The sequence below is a fragment of the Cornus florida genome, unplaced genomic scaffold (genome assembly GCF_030987335.1).
Source record: "Cornus florida cultivar Cherokee Brave unplaced genomic scaffold, ASM3098733v1 CherokeeBrave_3.0.0_Hap2_Chr10, whole genome shotgun sequence".
Classification (NCBI taxonomy): Eukaryota; Viridiplantae; Streptophyta; class Magnoliopsida; order Cornales; family Cornaceae; genus Cornus; species Cornus florida.
This window is the reverse complement of record NW_026775580.1, coordinates 111,745,194-111,768,044: the sequence shown is the minus strand read 5'-3', so window position 1 is coordinate 111,768,044 and position 22,851 is coordinate 111,745,194. Positions and strand designations below refer to the sequence as shown.

General features: G+C 38.3%; 1 pseudogene; it reads left to right on the top strand.

Moving 5' to 3' along the window:
* Positions 1–17,716: 17,716 nt before the first annotated feature.
* LOC132278404 (putative aldehyde oxidase Art an 7) lies at positions 17,717–20,121 on the top strand (annotated as a pseudogene).
* The last annotated feature ends 2,730 nt before the right edge of the window (positions 20,122–22,851 follow it).

Genomic DNA, 22,851 nt, shown 5'->3' with positions numbered 1-22,851 from the left:
TGTAGTGGGGAGATCGAAAGTGGTAGCCATGAATTTTATTTCCCATAGAGTGTCAAAGAAGATCTTTCTCTTAAAGGTAATTTGTTGTCCAAAACGGGTAGGAGATTATAGTGAAAAACGTTCTGGCAGCCCTCTCTTTGCATTCTATGCACTACTTTCAGCTACCGAAAAAGACTTGTCTGTTGTTATCTAGTTCTTTTCTTAATTTTTGGTGGAGCGATATGGAGAAATCGACCAAAATTAAGTGGATTAGTTGGGACACTCTTTGCCAATCCAAGGAGTCAGGAGGTTTGGGTTTTAAGAATATAGAGGCTTTTAACTTAGCTCTTCTAGCTAAATTAGCCTAGCGGATGGAATCCGGTGATGGGTTTCTGTTATACAGGTCATTTAAACAGATATATTTTAAGGATTACACTTTTGTGGATGCCTCTTATCGTTCCTCTGCGTCTTGGGTTTGGAAGAGTGTTTTATCCGCTCGGGAAGTCATTCGGAGGGGCATGAAGTGGCAAATTGGTGATAGTTCTAGTGTCAATTGTTGGAAAGATAATTGGTTTCCCGATATCCAGAACTCATCAGTTACATCAACGCCTAATAGGGCTTCAGTTTCTTCAATCGCTGCTCTCATTCATCAAGATATTTTCCAGTAGAATTCGGATCTGGTTTGCCATTCCTTTAATAAGCGCGATTGTGATTTCATTCTGCAAATTCCTATCAGCTCCACAGGTGGTGTGGACTGTAAGATTTGGGGGGCATCCAAGACCGGCTGTTTCTCAGTCAAAAATGCCTATTTAGTCGTTGTTTCTCTTCTTTCTTCTCATTTTTCCATCAGTGGGGATGAAGGGAGTAGCTTTATGGCGGGAAGGTGTGCTATGTAGCGGAGTGTTGGGGCAGTCTGGGCGCATCAGAAGATTTAGTTGTTTTTGTGGCAGAGTTTTCATGAACACATTTCGGTGAATGATCATCTGGCCTTTTGGGGGGCGTCAACATCATCTTGTTGCCCCGTCTATGAAGGGGGTGTGGAAACAATGGACCATCTAATATGTACTTGTCTTTTTGCGATTCTGGTGTAGCAGCTTTGCCCTCTGCGAATTGACTTTAGTGGGTTTTATCTTTCCTTTTGGCTAACGAGGTGTGTTTCTCTCTATGATAGATGGGTTGATTCTAGGGTTGCCGCGGATTGTATTAGCTTAACTGCCATTATTTGCTGGACTTTGTGGAAGTGTAGGAACGATTCTGTGTTTAATCGTAAGAAGTAGGATCCATTCGACTTTAGCCTTCCTGCTCTCAATGCTTTTCAGGAGTATCAAGGGATTATGCGGCAATCCCAGAGTTTTATTCTTCCCTCACCCTCTGTCACTGCGCTGCCGGAAAGATGGACAGCTCCTAAGTATGGTTTCTTTAAGCTCAATTTTGAAGCCTCTTTTAATCAATCTCGTCGTTTATGTGGGGGTCTTATCCTTCAAAATCATCTTGGTTATCCGGTTAAGGTTGCTACGATGTTGTTTCCTCATATTATGTAATACCCCTAATTTTAAAAAGGATATTCCTGGTATTTAATGGTATTTAATTTATTATTTAAGTGCATTTTATTTGATTATGTGTCATTATTTTTTTTATTAGGTGCTTAATTGTTTTCTTTTGTGGTGATTTAATTTATTTAAATGATATTTATTTTTAGTTATTTGATTGGATTTACTTGTTAGTATTTTAATTATTTAATTGGCATTAATGGTTTAAGTGTAATTGGTTTAGTTATTTGATTGGAATTACTTATTAGTGTTTTAATTATTTAATTGGCATTAATGGTTTAAGTGTAATTGGTTTAGTTATTCTATGTGTATCTTATTTTATGTGTGTCTTATTTGGTTTAATTGGGTTTACTAATTATTATTTTGTTCAATTAGATTATTTGTTAAGTATTTAATGGTGAATAGGGTAATTAGGTAAATACATCTAACTAGGGTTTTAATTACAGTATAAATTAGGGTTTTATATTATAGCCGTCGTAGTTTTCTACGTTAATTGGATGGGCCGGTTAGGATTGTGAATTGGACTTAAATGAACCTAGGGTTTAGGAAAACTCTATAAGTATAAGGTAGACGTCTGTGTAGGGTTTTTTAAATAAAGCACACGTTTTGTGGAAGTGGAGAAGGAAAAACGCAGTTTTTCACATTCTGCCAAGGTTTGATCAAAGCTCCGTTCTTGCTTCGTCGGTGGTCCGATCGAGCTGAATTTTGGAGGAGAGGTTCACGACTCAGTGACGCACAATCTGAACGGTGAAGATCAGAGTTTGACCTCGGGAACAGTGATTCGTACTCGTGAACAGTAACTGGGTCGCACAGGTTTTTCCATTCTGCCCAGATTTCATCAAACACCCGATCCCGCTTCGTCCGTGGTCTGATCGAGCTGAATTTTGGAGGAGAGGTTCACGACTCAGTGACGCATAATCTGAACGGTTGAGATCAGAGTTTGACCTCGGGAACAGTGATTCGTACTCGTGAACAGTAACGGGGTCGCACAGGGTTTTTTTTTTCTCCATTCTGCCCAGATTTCATCAAACATCCGATCCTGCTTCGTCCGTGGTCCGATCGAGCTGAAATTTGGAGAATAGGTTCACGACTCAGTGACGCACAATCTGAACGGTGGAGATCAGAGTTTGACCTCAGAAACAGTGTTTCGTACCCGTGAACAGTAACCGGGTTTTGGAACTCGCCGGGATTTTTTTTATACTCTTTCCCTTAGGCTTCATACTCTTTGCACTCTTAAATGATTCCAGGATTAATGAAGATTAAACCAAACTAAAATGATATCTGTTTTGCTATGAAACTGGTAGTTACAGTAGTGTTGTATGCTTGTTCCACCTAGACTAAGCATGTTTGTGGATGCATTATGGTTCTGTGGTTCACGTTGTTCCTTACCACTGCTAGTATAAATTATTGGAATGATGGGTCTAGATGATAGCTATCTTAACTTCTGTAATAGCAACTGTTGGAACTTAAATACTAGGAGGATTTGAGTTTAACACTAGATCGGTTTTGTGGAACACTATAATTTGAGCATGTCTACATACATACTGTGAATATTGTTTTGATGCTTACATTATCACAGTTAGTATCAACTGTGGAGGTTAGGATTTTGTGATACATACCCTACATATCTGTATGTCATTTGTAAGGTGTTAAATGGAAATTTTAATTAATTTTGTCTTTATATCAGACTAAAGGGAACAACTTAAATTGGGCATGTATATGTTGTTGTTGTGACCCTGTTTATCAATGCTTATTTTATCACTGCTAACATTGAATGTTGGATGTTGGAATTTAGTTGATATATACTTGATTTATTGGTATTATTGACTACTGGAGGATTGGAAAGTAGGCACCGGTATGGGATGGTGGCATACTAAGGATGGGTTTGGTTTTTAAATCAATACCATTACCTACCTACTTGGAATAAGAATGGGATTAACTAAAAGTTAAGTCCCGTGGATTTGTATTGTCATGGCAACTACTTGTTGAGCGGCAATACTAGGGATTTTGGATGGATTTTATATATGTACTGTTATGGTGCCTCGGTATGAGCTTGAGCCTCAGGACCGATGGCTAGGGAGCGTATATGCATCGGGATGTGTAGCTGGCTACAATGGTTGGAGGTGTACCCTGTTTAGGTATAGGTACATATGCCCACTTCGTGTGCGTTTTAGCATGTTACCTCTATTCAGGTTGAGACCGGCCTATAGTCCAGTGAGAGTACTTTAGTGTGACTATATATATATTTACGGACTATTAGCTATTGTTGAATTGTTTAGGATGTACATGCGTATCGGGCCTCTGTTTGGATTGTAATAGTATAGAACTTGCGCGTGGGCCTGACCCACTTCTATTTTTCAGGTACACGACAGTTCCAGGCTTAGACATGTTCGTGCTGAGCAGAGATCTCTATTCACTCTTCCGACGATGTAGGGCTCTCTCTATAGTTTTATTTCTGGACGTTTATTACATTTGTTCTATCTTCCGTTTGGATGTTTAATAGGGGTCCACTAAAGATGAATTCTCAAGTTGTAAACTGATGGAGTTTTGGAGTTTGGGTTTGATGGATTTTAATAATTATAATATTTTGCGGATTCTATTTTTAGTTCCTTCCAGCTTTAATTTCATTTCTTAATTTATTTTGTATTCCGTGTTCATTATAAAATATTAATTGTTTGATATTCCCTCGGGTTTGGGCCTGGGCCTTATCAACCCGTGTCTCGGATCCGAGGGGTATCATAGTTGGTATCAGAGCACTCCAGGTTCAAGTGTCTCTAGGATGTTTCGTATTAAGTCTTCCGCGTAGCGTTTTCTCTTGAATAGAGCTTAAGTTTAGGATTCGTCGTATTCATTTACGGTTCGTTTAGAGGTTACTGATGTCAAGTTTATTCTGTAATTGCAGAATGTTTGGCACTAGGAGGAGGATGAGGGTCGCGATGAAAGCAAAGAAGGGCCCAAGGCCGAGGAAGGTTACTCCGGTAATTCCCCTACGAAGGCCGATCAAGAAGGCAAAATTGGAGACCAAGGAGTTGATTCCAATAGGCGTTGCTTCGGAGTACAAGTCGAGGAAAGTTTCTTACTTGCGGGATTGGCCACCATACTGTGGACCTAACACAACTTCGGTGGTGCTCGAAGCTGAGCCAAGGGGAGAGGAAGACCCCGAAAAAGATCAGGATGGAGGAGATATCGGAGCATCCAAGATGGAGGGCACCGGAGTTCAAGGATGACTGCTCTTTTAAGAGTACTTTTAATTACTAATAGTGGAGGAGGTATTAGTAAGAATGTAGTACGGATTTAATCACGTACATTAGGATTATGTTAAAGAACACCTTACGGTTATTTGTTTGACAGTTTTGGTTTGAAAAGTTCTTAATAAAGTAAACTTGTGGTTGTGGCTATCTCAATTTTTTTTTGTTTATTGGAAGTTGTGTTGTGATGTATACATGAATGGTTTTATTTAACTGTATTAGAATGTGTACGTTGCGATAAGGAAAGAAAGTCAGTCACAGTAGGGTGATTGGTTTTTGGGCAAGCAATTAAAGTTTTGTTTATAGGTTCATTGTCTTGAAATAGGATGATAACCAAGGAGTTATAAAAGAACTTGTGTAAACTCAATATGTTGGGTTTGGTATAGAAGGAAGTTTCTCAAAATAGAGCGACGTTCTAACTCTGAGTAGAGTTCGGAGCATTTTGTTTATTTTTACGTGTTTTGAACAGTTGGGATTTAAGTTGGTGACACATGTATGCACTAGACCTCAGGATATTTCTACACCATTGGGTGATACAGCTATTTTACATGAGAGTGATGGGCCTGTGACACTAGATATTGGCAGACTCAGATTTCTAGCCAATTTATTGGTCCTGGACATGCACACTTATGATGTGATACTTGGGATGGATTGGTTGTCTCACTACCATGCCCAAGTTGATTGTTTTGATAGATCTATTATTTTTACCATACCTGGTCAGGATATGTATGTAGTAGCTATGCCACGTTCTAAAGGGGGCGATAGTACCTATTTATTCCATGTGGAGGAAGAAAATGAGGAGGGGATTACTGTGTCATTGGATAACATACCGATTGTACAAGATTTCCCGGATGTATTTCAGGAGATTCCAGGGTTGCCACATAGTCGCGAGATCGATTTTGTGATAGACTTAGTTCCAGGCACTGCGCCTATTGCTAGGGCACCCTATAGGATGGCACCGGTAGAGATGAGAGAGCTGAGGGATCAGATTCAGCAGTTACTCAGCCAGGGTTTTATTCGTAGGAGTACATCACCTTGGGGAGCACCGGTTCTGTTTGTAAAGAAGAAGGATGGTTCGCTTCGTCTGTGTATAGATTACAAGGAGTTGAACAAGGTTACGATTCGTAACAAGTATCCTTTGCCCAGGATTGATGACTTGTCTGATCAGTTAAGGGGAGCCACATATTTCTCCAAGATTGATCTGCGTTCTGGGTATCATCAGCTGAGGGTCAGGGAGCAGGATGTTCCTAAGACAGCATTTCTCACGCGATATGGTTCTTATGAGTTTCGAGTTATGCCGTTTGGGACGACTAATGCACCTGCAGTATTCATGGACTTAATGAATAGAGTCTTCCGGGCTTATTTGGATCAGTTTGTTATTGTCTTTATTGATAACATCTTGATCTATTCTCGGTCGGAGGACGATCATGCTAGACATCTTCGCATAATCTTGCAGACGCTTTGTGAGCACCAGTTATATGCCAAGTTCGAGAAGTGTGAATTTTGGCAGCGGGAGGTGAAATTTCTGGGTCACGTGGTGTCAGAAAAGGGGATAGCAGTGGATCCGGCCAAAGTTTCAGCGGTGGTTGAGTGGGGACAGCCTACATCACCTACTGAGATTCGGAGTTTTCTCTGTCTAGCAGGATATTACAGGAGATTCATCTAGGGGTTCTCCAAGATAGCAGGACCACTCACTCATCTGACCAAGAAGGGTGTACAGTTCGTGTGGGATGAACACTGTCAGTGAGCTTTTGATGAGCTGAAAAGGAAGCTAACTTCTCCACCGGTTCTGGCTACTCCGCAGAGCGGGATAGAGTATCTTGTTTACACGGATGCTTCGTTGCAGGGTCTTGGATGTGTATTGATGCGAGAAGAGCGACCGATTTCTTATGGATCTCGAAAACTTAAGCCTCATGAGCTTAATTATCCAACACATGATTTGGAATTAGCAGCAGTGGTCTTTGCCTTGCGTATTTGGAGGCATTATCTGTTGGGTGAGTCATTCAGATTATTCAGTGATCACAAAAGTCTGCAGTACTTGTTCACTCAGCGGGAGCTAAATATGAGACAGCGCAGGTGGTTGGAGTTTGTAAAAGACTATCATTTTTCTATACAGTACCATCCAGGGAAAGCGAATGTAGTGGCGGATGCACTCAGTCGCCGACCTGTTGGTAGCCTTTCTGCTCTATTCACTACTGAGTGGAATGCTTTAAAAAGTGTGGATGAGTTATCGGATGCTTTTATGGCTTGCATGGTGGTTACACCTTCCATCATTCGCAAGGTTTTACAAGCACAACTCACCGATCAGCAGTGTGTCGACAAGGTCGCAGAGATAGCTTCCGGAGAGGTTCCATTCTACTATGTTGGGGCTGATGGAGGTTTAAGGTACAAGGGACGGTTAGTGGTACCTTCTGCTGATAATTTGAGGAAGGATGTGATGACTGAGACTCATCACTCTGAGTTCTCTATTCATCTAGGAGACGATAAGATGTATCAAGATATGAAGCGGCAGTTTTGGTGGGCAGGTATGAAGAAGGACATTGCTCTTTTTGTTTCTCAATGTAGTACTTGTCAGATGGTTAAGATTGATCATCAGAGGCCGCCAGGAGCTCTACAGCCACTACCAATTTCGGAGTGGAAATGGGAGAACATATCTATGGATTTTGTGGAAGGGTTGCCAAATTCTTTTAAGGGGCATAATTCCATATGGGTCATTGTGGATAGGTTAACCAAGTCAGCTCATTTCTTGCCTATTTGCACTGACTACACTTCGGAGTAGTTGGCGAGGCTTTACATTTCAAAAATTGTGAAGCTACATGGCATTCCATTGTCTATTATATCGGACAGGGATTCAAGCTTTGTATCTGGATTTTGGAATAGTTTTCTGCAGGCTTTAGGTACGGAGTTACACCTTAGTACTGCTTATCATCCTCAGACTGACGGACAGACTGAGAGGGTGAATCAGATTATGGAAGATATGCTTCGGTTGTGTGTTCTGGATTTCAAGGGCCACTGGGAGGAATATTTGCCACTTATGGAGTTTGCTTATAACAATAGTTTCCAGAAGACTATTGGTATGGCACCATTTGAGGCATTGTACGGTCGACCGTGTCGGTCACCTGTTTGTTGGATGGAGGTTGGAGAGAATCGATTCTTAGGTCTTGAGTTCATCAAGGATGCCTCTGAAAAGATTGTTCTTATTCGAGATCGCATGCGTACTGCCCAAAGTAGGCAGAAGAGCTATGCTGATCGTCGTACTCGGGCTTTGGAGTTTCAGGTTGGGGATTAGTTTCTACTCAAAGTGTCTCCTATGAAGGGTGTTATGCGCTTTGGGAAGAAAGGGAAGTTGTCACCGCGATTTGTTGGTCCATTCATGATTACGGATCGCATTGGAGCTGTTGCTTATTGGTTGGCACTTCCGGATACTTTGGATCGCGTCCACAACGTGTTTCATGTTTCCATGTTGCGGAAATTTCTTCGAGATGAGGATCGGTATCAGCATATCGATGTTGGGGAGATTGCGTTGCAGCCGGATGCAATTTATTTAGAGCCACCGTGTCGTATTGTCGACTAACGAGATCAGATTCTTCGTAATAAGGTTATTCCTTTGGTTCGTGTTCAGTGGAGTCATCACAATGAGTCTGAGTCCACTTGGGAACGAGAGGATGGCATTCGCTCACGGTTTCCTGAAATATTGGAAGAAAGTAAAAGTGAATTCCGAGGACGGAATTCCTTTTGTTAGGGGGAAAGAATGTAATATCCCTAATTTTAAAAAGGATATTCCTAGTATTTAATGGTATTTAATTTATTATTTAAGTGCATTTTATTTGATTATGTGTCATTATTTTTTTTATTAGGTGCTTAATTGTTTTCTTTTGTGGTGATTTAATTTATTTAAATGATATTTATTTTTAGTTATTTGATTGGAATTACTTGTTAGTGCTTTAATTATTTAATTGGTATTAATGGTTTAAGTGTAATTGGTTTAGTTATTTGATTGGAATTACTTGTTAGTGTTTTAATTATTTAATTGGCATTAATGGTTTAAGTGTAATTGATTTAATTATTCTATGTGTGTCTTATTTTATGTGTGTCTTATTTGGTTTAATTGGGTTTACTAATTATTATTTTGTTCAATTAGATTATTTGTTAAGTATTTAATGGTGAATAGGGTAATTAGGAAAATACATCTAATTATGGTTTTAATTACAGTATAAATTAGGGTTTTATATTATAGCCGTCGTAGGTTTCTACGTTAATTGGATGGGCCGGTTAGGATTGTGAATTGGACTTAAATGAACCTAGGGTTTAGGAAAACTCTATAAGTATAAGGTAGACGTCTGTGTAGGGTTTTTTAAACAAAGCACACGTTTTGTGGAAGTGGAGAAGGAAAAACGCAGTTTTTCACATTCTGCCAAGGTTTGATCAAAGCTCCGTTCTTGCTTCGTCGGTGGTCCGATCGAGCTAAATTTTGGAGAAGAGGTTCACGACTCAGTGACGCACAATCTGAACGGTGAAGATCAGAGTTTGACCTCGGGAACAGTGATTCGTACTCATGAACAGTAACGGGGTTGCACAGGTTTTTTTTTTTCTCCATTCTGCCCAGATTTCATCAAACATCCGATCCCGCTTCGTCCGTGGTCCGATCGAGCTGAAATTTGGAGGATAGGTTCATGACTCAGTGACGCACAATCTGAACGGTGGAGATCAAAGTTTGACCTCAGGAACAGTGTTTCGTACCCGTAAACAGTAACCGGGTTTTGGAACTCGCCGGGATTTTTTTTAAGAAGACGACGTTGAAACTTTGAACAAAAGTTTCTGAGGCAAGATTCTATCCTTACTCTTTCCCTTAGGCTTCATACTCTTTGCACTCTTAAATGATTCCAGGATTAATGAAGATTAAACCAAACTAAAATGATATCTGTTTTGCTATGAAACTGGTAGTTACAGTAGTGTTGTATGCTTGTTCAACCTAGACTAAGCATGTTTGTGGATGCATTGTGGTTCTGTGGTTCACGTTGTTCCTTACCACTGCTAGTATAAATTATTAGAATGATGGGTCTAGATGATAGCTATCTTAACTTCTGTAATAGCAACTGTTGGAACTTAAATACTAGGAGGATTTGAGTTTAACACTAGATCGGTTTTGTGGAACACTATAATTTGAGCGTGTCTACATACATACTGTGAATATTGTTTTGATGCTTACATTATCACAGTTAGTATCAGCTGTGGATGTTAGGATTTTGTGATACATACCCTACATATCTGTATGTCATTTGTAAGGTGTTAAATGGAAGTTTTAATTAATTCTGTCTTTATATCAGACTAAAGGGAACAACTTAAATTGGGCATGTATATGTTGGTGTTGTGACCCTGTTTATCAATGCTTATTTTATCACTGCTAACATTGAATGTTGGATGTTGGAATTTAGTTGATATATACTTGATTTATTGGTATTATTGACTACTAGAGGATTGGAAAGTAGGCACCGGTATGGGACGGTGGCATACTAAGGATGGGTTTGGTTTTTAAATCAATACCATTACCCACCTACTTGGAATAAGAATGGGATTAACTAAAAGTTAAGTCCCGTGGATTTGTATTGTCATGACAACTACTTGTTGAGCGGCAATACCAGGGATTTTGGATGGATTTTATATATGTACTGTTATGGTGCCTCGGTATGAGCTTGAGCCTCAGGACCGATGGCTAGGGAGCGTATATGCATCGGGATGTGTAGCTGGCTACGATGGTTGGAGGTGTACCTTGTTTAGGTATAGGTACATATGCCCACTTCGTGTGCGTTTTAACATGTTACCTCTATTCAGGTTGAGACCGGCCTGTAGTCCAGTGAGAGTCCTTTAGTATGACTATATATATATTTACGGACTATTAGCTATTGTTGAATTGTTTAGGATGTACATGCGTATCGGGCCTCTGTTTGGATTGTAGTAATATAGAACTTGCGCGTGGGCCTGACCCACTTCTATTTTTCAGGTACACGACAGTTCCAGGCTTAGACGTGTTCGTGCTGAGCAGAGGTCTCTATTCACTCTTTCGACGATGTAGGGCTCTCTCTATAGTTTTATTTTTGGACGTTTATTACATTTGTTCTATCTTCCGTTTGGATGTTTAATAGGGGTCCACTAGAAATGGATTCCCAAGTTGTAAACTGATGGAGTTTTGGAGTTTGGGTTTGATGGATTTTAATAATTATAATATTTTGCGGATTCTATTTTTAGTTCCTTCCAGCTTTAATTTCATTTCTTAATTTATTTTGTATTCCGTGTTCATTATAAAATATTAATTGTTTGATATTTCCTCGGGTTTGGGCCTGGGCCTGATCAACCCGTGTCTCGGATCCGAGGGGTATCACATATTCCCAGTCCGTCTATAGCTGAATGTTTGGTTTAACGGGCGTCTATGGTGCTACTCAAGAGTTGGGGTTACCGTAATGTGGTGGTTAAAGGGGATTGCAATCCCGCTATGAAGTTGCAGGCTTCCGTGGCTGAATTGTAGGTGGTTTTCCACGATATTTCATCTCTCATTCATGAGTGTATGGGTTCGTCTCTTGAGTGGGTTCCTCGTGGTGGTAATTTTGTTGCTCATTTGTTGAGTAAAGTTGCTTTAAAAGCCGAATGTGGCGATTTGGAATGTAGCATTTGGCCCAAGTGGCTATGTAATGCTCTTCTCCCAGATTTTGTTGTTTTTCCTATTCCTTGCTAGTTCTGTTCTGTTTGGTTAAAAAATAAAAAAATTCATACATCAGTTGGCTCTAAAGAAATATTTTTAATAGATTATAGATCATCTTGTTGGATAGTGCATACCTACCCATTTATACCCAATTATTCTCTCATCCAGATCCGATGTGGGCCAAATCCCCCTTTTAACATTTTCCCCAATCTAAACTTGCAACACCCTCATTGTGGCTCAGGCCACCCTGCCTACTCGAGAAAAAGACCCAGACGCCCTCCAAGCCGGGCGCTTGGCATGACGCCTGATCAAGGATTGGGTCTGGCTCTGATACCAACTGTAACGGGTGGGCGCTTACCCATTTACCCAAAAACTCAAGTTGTTAGGTAATATTGCATGTATACCCATCCATTTATACCTAATCATTAAATTCAATGTGGGACAAATCCCCCTCGTAACGATAAGACACTTCACAAGAGTGATTAGCTTACTTTAAAGTTATTTCTTCCCTTTTTTTCTCCCCATTATCATCTTCTCATATAGGAAACATTGTCTCACTTTCATCAATTTTTCTCTCTCCTCTCAGTTCCCTTTTCTCTCTCTTTTTATCTTCTTCACCACAATAAAGTCCAATAAACCTCTTCCATTAGGCATCTCAGCCCTCTTTTTCACACTATCACAACATATAAAATTAGAGATACAAATTTCTAAGTATTTTAGTAACTTTTCATGGATGTTAATTGAGTTCAAAATGATATCGTGAATATAATCCTTTGGTTTTTTAGAGACGCTGTATAATTGTTATAAGGGATTATTTATCCCACATCATATCCGGACGGAAAAAATGATTGGATATAAATGGATGGGTATACAACATTATCTAATAGTTTGAACTTTTGGATAAATAAACAAATGCGCGTCCACTCATTACAATAATTCATTAGTTGTGGGTACAGTCTTTCCGGTACCAACTCTCTCACTAAAATTTTATTATCATTTTTTTTTTTTTCATCCGGAAGGATTTTTGGGTACTCATCCATCTCTCTCACAAAAACTCCAAGCTCACCTAACCGACCATACTCGACCTCCGTGACAATAACTTATTATTTCTCCAACTTTCGAACTTCAAATTTGCTCAGCCCAAGAGATCGAAGGATAACAAAACCCTAATAAAAAATTTTGTTTCTTAGCAATTAAGAGTGATGTATGTGGATTTAACTAACTTTTGATAAATAAAAGAGATAATGATAGAACGTATTAATGATTTATGGTCGGAGACTTGATCTCTTCTCTTCTGAAGGTGAACCGGTCGGAATAACTTGTACCGTGTTGTCCCCACAAAAATAATAATTTGTAATTAACTAAAGACGTTTTTCCAAACTTAACAACTAGGCTGAGGTGAATAATAATAATAAATAAAAATAAAAAATTAGGTTATCACATAGTTTCAGCCTAACAAATTGGTTTATATTTTCTACCTGAGTATCACGACTCAAATTTTAATGATGTATGAGTTTTTTTTTTAATGATGAGAAATATTTGAAAGGAAAATAAAAATTTAATAAATCATTCATTTTTTTCAAGGACTACTGGAACATTAATAAATCGTATAATTAGACTAATTATGTTTTTTTATATACGTTTTATTTTTTCCCGCATGTAGATAGATATTCATATATCGTTTCTTATCCTGGCCAGAACTACCTTCATCCCTCTTCCTCCACCGTCACAAACAACCATCACCATATCCATTTCAAATTTTCAATGGCGAGAATTGCTTCTATCTATTGACAAATTTGATGATTTTGAAGGATCAGACCAAGATTTGATTTTAGCAAAAAAAATAATAATAAAATAAAATAACATTGGGAAGCAATACTCGCACTCCATTTTTTAACATTTGCACTGCAATATTAAATGAAATGATAATTTTAACCTTACCTTTACAAGTAAATAATTATTACTTTTTAAATGACATAATTGCCCTTTCATATTCTCTCCTTATCTTTAATCTTTAATATTATAATTATCTTTTGACAACACAAATAAAATAAAATAAAAATTGAATAAATTTTTTTTAAGGGACAGAAAAAAAAAAAAAAAAATTTATTTTGTTATGTTGAATAAATTGCCTCTTTTGGCTGGATAAAAAAAAAAAAAAAAAAGTAACCATTTAAAAAATTATCTCGTTTGACATGAAGAAGAAAACCCCCCCAAAAAAATATTTATTGAATAAATTATCTTTACTATCAAGATCCCAAATAATAATAATAATAATAATAAGTACAAAAGGAAGATGATTAAAAATAAATTATCTCTATTGAATAAATTATCTCTTTTGATAAGACAAAAAAAAAAAACGTTATTTTTATCTAATAAATTATTTCTTTTGACTACCAAAAATAAAATTATTAGTATAGAATAAATTATTTTCTTTGAGAGGACTCCGGAAAAAAACAATAAAAGAAAGAAAAAAAAATAGTAAAGACGGTAAAAAAAAAAAAAAAAAAAAAAAAAAAAAAAAAAAATTAAAGTTGTATAAAGGGTAGTTCTAAATTAAGGAATTGTACATTAATGAATTCAAGGACTTTCTTCTCATTTCTTTTAAAAGAAAATCATAAATGTAGTGCAATTGGAGAAAGTAGAGTGCGTGTCCCAAATATATATATATATATATATATATATATATATATATATATAAATCGGTAAGTAATTGATTTTAGCAACTTTGCCTATGTGATACAGAGGATTCATGTCCCCCTCTCATTCTTTTCTCCCTCTATATCAAACCCCAACTCTTCCTTCAATTTTATTTTTCATTCCACCACATCACAATCATTCATACCAAAATACCATACTTTTTCTCTTAATTAGATGGATATATCCCATCAAAACATATTAATTCAGAGCTAAATTCTCAGTCATAGATAACCCACACATTCAAGTAGGGAAAAGATGAGACTTCGGTGGAGAGAAGGGGTGGTGGAATTGTTGTGTGGTGAGAGGGTAGTGTTTAAGAAGAAAAAAGAGTATGGCTTTGGTTTGAGACAAACCTCTTGCTCTCGGCTGCTGTCTACTTTATCTGTTTTAAAAGAAATGCTAGGGCCTTCAGAAATAAGGCTTCCAATGCTCAACACATCATTCAGCTCATCAAAAGTTACATCAAATCAAGACTATCATCACTGGTTTTGAAGAAGGAGGCTGAGCTTAACCAAAAGCATTCAATGGAGGATCTGCAGAAGATGTTCCTTGATGGATGTACATTTGCTAGCTGCCACACATGGCTTCTTTCAGATGATTAATCAATTCTGGAGGTTGTTTTATAGGTCTTAGAGATGTTCAGTCCAAGTTGGTGTTGATGTATACTACTGTTTAGTGATGTTTTTGTTTGTTTGTTTTTGGTTTTTGTTTTGTTGTTCACTCCCCAAGTATGGGGGTATCTTGTACATTCTATTCTTTTCTTTCTTAATATATGCTTACCTATTAACTAAAAATATATATATATAAATGTTTATATTACACATAAAGCATAATCTTAAAAAGGTAGAGTGGAAAAATACAAATATAAAAATGTGCAAAAAATAAAGTCAAAACAGGGTTGATGTATTCAAATTGTGGGATCAAAGCATCTAAATATCAAACATTATTTTTATTTTTAGGTAGAATTGCAAAAAACTCCTCTCGACTTTCATCCGTTTGCAAAAAACTCCCCTTATAAATATCTTTAACAATTAATCCCCCTCAACTATCATGAGGAAGTCATTTTAACTAATCTCGGTTAGAGTGATTGTGTAAGGAAAAAATTTGGACAAAATTACCTTTAACATGAAACATCCATTTAAGTGATTGTGTGATAAAATTTTCAAACGAAATTGCCCTTAAAATTAAAATAATACATTAGTATTACTAAAGTACCCACCACTCACTTTTTCTTTTTCCTTTTTTTAATTGTATAAAAAAAAAAGTCGGACAAAATTGCCCTTAAAATCAAAACAATACATTAGTATTACTAAAGTACTCACCACTCACTTTTTCTTTTTCTTTTTAATTGCATAAAACACTAAAACGAGGCCTCTAATTTTGAAATGTGGCCTTTGATTTTTTCTTTCGAAATGTTCTTGCATTTGGAATATATAAAGTAATATGGTAGTTATTTATCAAATGTCAACTTAAATTGATTTTATATAAAATAAGATAAAGAAAGAGATATATACGAGACATCCAAAAATATTAGTACCAAGATTTTTTATAAAATTTAAAAGTAGAAATCATCAAACTATGTAGCAAAATCATCTCATAATTAGAAGAAAGTGGCTTTTTTCATTTTCTGTGTGTGAGTAGCATATCACAATTTAATTAAAAAGTATTGGAATTAAGATTTATGATCTTGAAATAAATCAAATTTTATGTCTTAATAAACACTTTTTCTACATAATAAATAAATAATTAAATATAGTCCAAACAAATATTTGTTATTTAAGTGAAATATCTTTTGACTATAAAAAAATAAAAAATAAAAACAAGTGTGAAACATGTTTTTTGGGGGGTGGGGGAGGGGGGTTTTGTTTTGATATTATGGTGGACGAATTTTTTTTTGATATGCTATACCCATAATTTTTTAGAATCTTATAAATTTCTACTTTTAAATTTTATAAAAAAGTTATGGTACAAGTTTTTTTTTTTGTTTTAGTGTTTTATGTAGTTAAAAAAATAATAATAAAGTGAGTGGTGGGTACTTTAGTAATATTAATGTATTGTTTTAATTTTAAGGGTAATTTCGTCTGAAAAATTTATCGCACAATCAATCCAACAGAAGTTAGTTAAAATGACCCGCCCATGATAGTTGAGGGAGGTTAATTGCTAAGGATATTTATGAGAGATGTTTTTTGCAAACGGGTGAAAATCGAGGGGGGGTTTTTTGCAATTCGCCCTTATTTTTATTATTTTTGCGGAATTTGAATAATTTAAATTTGAACGATTCATTGTGGTTGTTGCACCTCAATGAGTTTGAAGGGTCAAAGCATCTAAAACACTCTTACTTATCAAAACTGTTAAATATATATTTGTAATTTGACAAATTTTGTTGTAAAAATTAATCTGATTGAGTTGTAATTAAATTTTTGGTTCGATTTGTCAAGATTTAAGATCGGAAATGAAATTGAAGAAGTGATCAAGTTTATATCCGTGATGATGAGAACAACGCATTAGCAAGGTAAGTGAGTGTGTGAGGACACTTGCATGATTTCAAATTTGGGTTTTTATATTGTTTTCCATTCCTAATTTGAACCATTTCAAGTTTCTTTGAACCGGTTCAACTTTTAAAGGCTTTCTAACGAAGTTCAAGTTTGGCTAACTTGAAACGGTTCAATTTTCAAAAAGATCGCACACATAAATACAAGAGTGATTTAAGGGTGTTATTCTCTATTTGATTGGAATTGGAGTATAACGTACTAAAGATTTTGAAATTACAAGAAGCATGATCTTATCTATCTTCACCTAAAATTCAGATTTAAAACATGAGTGTTTTGATCACTTTGAAGAGGTTAGAGTCTTTGCGTAACGTTATTGATCTACCAACAATGATTCAAGGAGTAAGTTTGAATCGGGAAACAAAATTATTTATTAAGTATCCAACATACCCCTGTAACTTTGGTGCCAATATTGATCCCTTGACTATAGGGATATAATAGATGTAATCCCTTCTTTTTAGGGTTATATTAAATTACGAACATAATGATAGATTTTAGAAGAAATGTAATTAAATAATCGTGTTATAGCTGTAACCAAATCTTTTTGTTTATCAAAATATATACGCGTGTACAAAAATATATGTTCATATTACACATAAAAGCATAATCTTAAAAGCGTAAAGTGAAGAAAAAAATAAAAAAAAGGTGCAAAAACAAAGTCAAAACATAGAAAAGACTGGTCTATTCAAATTGTGAGATAAAGGCATCTAAATACCGTACATTATTTATTTTTATTTTTATTTTTTTACGAATAATTTTAATTGGGACGACTGGTTGGGGTTGTGACACCTCAACGCGTTTTGAAAGTCAGAACATCTTCCACTATTTGGGCAAGTATTGTGGGGAAGGAATATAGATAGATAGATAGATAGATGGATATGTTATTTTCTAAATTTAGTTATTAATTGTTGCATGTATAAAACAGACTTAGAGGGGGGGAAAGATCAGACAGTGCCTTTTGCAAGAGCCTCCAGGGAAGAATTAATAAGATTCATGGCGGCCTTGGAGAGAGCCCTCTTTCTTGTTCTTTTTATTGTTCCTCGCTTATTTGTTCATAGCTCAGCACACAGACCTGAGCCTCATAAAGGCAAGAATAATGAACCTCATAAGACTGTGGTCGTGGTTCATGGCGGTGGTCAACAACACGAAGCAAAATCACACGAAAAGGGTGCAACTGTGGTCGTGAACCACAATAATAAAGAGCAACCCGCCGCTGCTGCCGGTGGTGCGGAAAAACAGAATACTGTGGTGGTGATTCAGCAGAACCAAGGCGCAGGGGATAAACCAACAGTGGTGGTGATTCCGACCACAACAAAACCCGCAGGCTATAAACCAAATCCAAGGGATCCAGACGCACGTGACCCATATGCTAGTTTGACAGCACCAGACAAAAACTTCAAAACATTTAAGCCAGTAATACCGAACAAACCACCACCTACACCAGCGGAAGAGGAAGCTATGGAGAAAGAGGTTAACGAACAAGCTAAGGCGAACATCAATGATAAGGAGATAGAGACAAAATGGAGAGGCGATTGGAAGCTACATTCTGAGGATGCCTTTGTCTCGGCCATGCAAATGCAGTTGCTTCCTAACAACAAGCTAGGCTATTATGTTCGACACCTCCTCCTTCGGCCCATCCAGAATCGAGTTGCCTAAACCTCATCCTGCGAGATGTCGTCAAGTTATCCCGAGGCCCAACGCCGTGCACAACGCACAAACTGATCAACTCCCAAAGCCTGATCCAATTGACTGTTGGGCTCATGGTGTGGAATATGAAACACTAATGACGGAACCTGAAGGACAAAAAATATGGACAATCCCAAAAGCTAGGCCACTAAAGGTTCGTACGTTCCACGGGTCATGTAATTTTTATGTTTACACTTTCCTTTCTTAATTGATTTGACAGTTACGTACCTAATTTTTTTACAGATTATATTGGATACATGGTGCTCTTCGGGAAGCCTTTCACCTGACGGTACCCCGGTAGACACCGGCGGTAGGGAAGAAGGGTATAATGCAGTTAGACACATTGGTATGGCCCCTAACAGCGACTTTAAGTTAAAACCAGCAGCCCTTGCTAGCAAAAGATGGTATAATTAATATTAATTTTTCTTTTTCCATATATACTTAATTTATTTATTTATACTTGTACAGTTGTACTTGACCGTCATCAGCAACAATATACTATATATATATATATATATATATATATATATATATATTGCAGGTATGCTACTCAGGTGACATTGGAAGATGGTAACTTTGCCGTTATTGGTGGTCGCGACATTTTCAGCTATGAATTAGTGCCGAGCAATACACTAGATTTCCAACCCAAACAATTCGACCTTCCATTACTCAAGGAAACCAATGATTTTGGAATAGAGAACAATCTATACCCATTTGCTCACCTTGTCCCCGATGGCAACATCTTCCTCTTCGCCAACAACCGTTCCATCCTTCTGCAGCCCAACACCGGTAAAGTCCTGCGCGAGTACCCGGTCTTGCCCGGCGGCGCTAGGAACTACCCTGCATCAGGAATGTCAGCTCTCCTCCCTCTAGACCTCCGGAAAGGCGACAAAGTTGATGCTGAGGTCTTGATCTGTGGTGGTGCACCTACCGACGCATACGCAAGAGCTGACAAGGAGAAAGTTTTCATCCCTGCATTGACAGACTGGGGCCGAATGACCATCACCAGACCGGATGCCAAATGGGAGATAGACCAGATGCCTTCACGCCGAACCATGGGTGACATGATGATTCTTCCAAACACAGACATTCTGATACTCAACGGTGCCAAAGACGGCGCCGCTGGTTGGCAAAATGCGGACAACCCCAATTTTGCGCCTGTGTTATATTCTCCCTACAAAAAGTTGGGCGAAAGGTTCAAGGAACTAAAACCTGCTTACATTCCTAGAATGTACCATGCTTCGGCAGCCGTGGTTCTGGACGGAAAAGTTATCGTCGCAGGCAGTAATACAAACCCTACATACAACTTCACGGAATTTGTGAGATACAAGACTGAAACCAGTGTAGAGAAGTTCTTGCCACCTTATTTTGAAACTAGCCTCAGGCCTTACAGACCCCATATACATGAGGGTGGTTCGGACAAGAAGTTGAAGTTCGGACAAGAATTCAGGATTAAAGTTGTGTTGAACCCGACGATCGGAATCAGGGCGACCAATGTGAAGGTGACTATGTATGCACCGCCCTTCACCACCCATGGATACTCTATGGCCCAAAGATTGGTTGTTTTGAAAATGGTAAAAGCAACAACCGGTGACGTTATAGCTGTGGCACCTCCGTCTGGCAAAATTGCTCCTCCGGGATATTATATGCTCTCAGTTGTTCATCGTGGCCTGCCCGCTGCTAGCGCAGTCTGGGTACATCTCAGTGCATAAAGAGGGTGGTTGGACCTTCTCCAATTGAAATTTTTGTTTGTATCATGCATATGGAATAAAATCAACACACTGGTTAATTATTCAATTCACAGTTGAAGCCTAATGGCTAATTGATCTATTACTACTAAGTCTACAATAATTTATCTTGTAAAGGTCATGGAGTTTTTATTTTAAAATTATAAGTTTTTACATTAGCACGATTAAACATACAAACATATATATATTTATATTATGTGACGGACAAAAATAAAATAATAGCATAAAGAAAAAGGTGAAGTGCAGAAAACACCCCTCATGTATACTTTTTGTAGCACTTTTATTCCCTATTTAAAAAAATGTGCAATAAACACCCTTAATCTTTTGAAATTGTGCAAAATTACCCCTATGTGCAATAAATACCCCTAAATTATTGTTGTAATACCCATTTTGCCCTTTTAGTCTTCCTAAAATACCCCTCATTCTCTCTCTACTCTCTACTCTCTGCCACCTGTTGCTCCCACCACCATCTTCTTCTTCATCATCATCACCAATCAACAGACATCCAATTAAAAGCTAAAACATGAAATTAAAAGCTAAAATATATTAATAATTTATAGACATGATTGTTTCAGCATGCAAACGAAGCTCATTCTGTTCAATCTCAAACATGTAGTTCCTCACTTCCTTTCGAACCATCTCTTGCATCACAGACAAGAATTCTTGACTAAAGAACTGTTTCTCAGCCGTCGGAGCTCCAAATTCGAAGTTTTGACCGCTGTGAGCCACCATCGATGGTGAAGCCAACTGGTGTACAATCACAGGCGGTGATGGTGGTGGTGATGGTGGTGGTAGAGCAAACTGGGTAGGCTGCGTGACTTGATGGGATCCGAATACTTGATTCGAGACCTGACACACATCGGATCCGGGCAAGGATAGGCTTAGAGAGGTAGGCGGGTTGGTGGTCAACGACGACGACGACTTCTCGATTTGCGGTATCAGAGGAGCTACCCCGACGGTTCTCTCAGACGAATTGGATCTGGTGAGCTCCACGATAGAGTTGTGAGCTCAGAAGACGGTAGAACTGGGGCTACCGTGGTGGAGGTGCCGGCATCGAAAGTGGATGAGGTGATTACGATGCAGGATACAACATCTTGTTCGGATCTCCCACCACCACTACATCCATCTCTCACTGCTCTATTCTGACACATTCGTTGCTTCTGAAACTGGTTTTGCTCACAGCAGAACCTCTCTTTAGCCGGACCTCCCCAAATTGAACACACTTGTTGCTTTAGCCCTTGCTCTTGTCTAACTTGAAACTGCATATACCATTATGAAAATTCCCAAATGACTCAAAAAATAGAACATGCAGCCGATTCCACCGCCCCTTGCTTATAAACGCCGTGAGATCTCATTGGCCGCCTGCCCATCCCGGGATCCATAGTCGCCGGTGGGTTCTTCTCCATCCACTGAGCTTCTTTTTCATGGCCAGATTCTCTACGCCGGCAAAAATCACAACCTCTTCGGCAACGACAGAAATGGACTAGATGGCTGAAACAGCGACTTGGGATGGAGTGCGGCGGTGAGCTTCGGATCGGTGAACCGGCGGAGATGGACGGCCGGTGAGATAGGTTCGGTTCAGCGGTGGCTTTGGCAATGATGAAACTCGATTGGACTGATGGCTATGCAACGACGGCGGAGCCCGTCTTCTCCTTGCTTGCCGGTGCCGGCTGTCGCGTGAGAGGCGGGGCTGTTTATAGTCCTTTTTTGTCTTTTTATAAAATTTTGTATTTTTATATATTTTATAAAATTATTGACTAAGGGTATTTTAGTCAAGTTTGATTTTAAATTTGCAAGAGGGACTTGATTGCACCAAATTGAAACTCGAGGGATGTTTTTTGCACGGAAGGGGTGTGATATGCACTGTAAGTATACTTGAGGGGTGTTTTTTGCACTTCACCCTAAAGAAAAACATAGAACCAAAATATCAACAAAATGCAACTGTTCATAGAGTCAAAAAGAACTCAGGTGGTGCTCTATTGTACGTATCACCACGCTTTAATTTTTTGGGTTAATTTCACTCAGACCCCCTGAGGTTAGGTCATATTTCACCTAGATGAAAATTTGGTTTTAATTTGCACTCATATTTGAATTAATGACTTAACATTTCACTTACACCCCAAATGTCAATTTTTGGTGGGGTCATAGTGCTTTTGAGGTGTTAAATGACTATGTTACCCTTTGACCTCGTGTTAACTATTTTTGTGACTAAACTACCCCCAACACACATTTCCTCTTCTTCCTTCTCTCGGACGATCATCCCAATTAACCCACACCAAGCTGTGACCGATTCTTTGACTCGTAAGACTCCATCTTCGACGGCGACCGAAAAATGGCGTCGTCGTGAAGGGATTTTGAAAGAGAGAACTAGTCAGAAAAGGTTGGGAGGTGAATTAAAGAGATCGGGTGTTGGGTCTTAAGGTCATCGTCCGTTTGGAGGCAAATCGGAGAGGGTTGGGAGGTCGGTGGTTGAGAGGGTTAGAAGATCGGGTGTTGGTGTCGCCGCCTACACCTCTTGAGATCAACGTCGGTTGGGAGGCAAATCGTAGAGGGTTGGGAGGTCTGCAATTGAGAGGGTTGCGAGATTGGACAGCTGATGTATTGGGGCCGATGAGGAAGCACAGTGATGATTAGGGCCAATGAACTATCACCACTCCATCACCGAGAAAAAGCACAGTACCGAAAAAACCCATC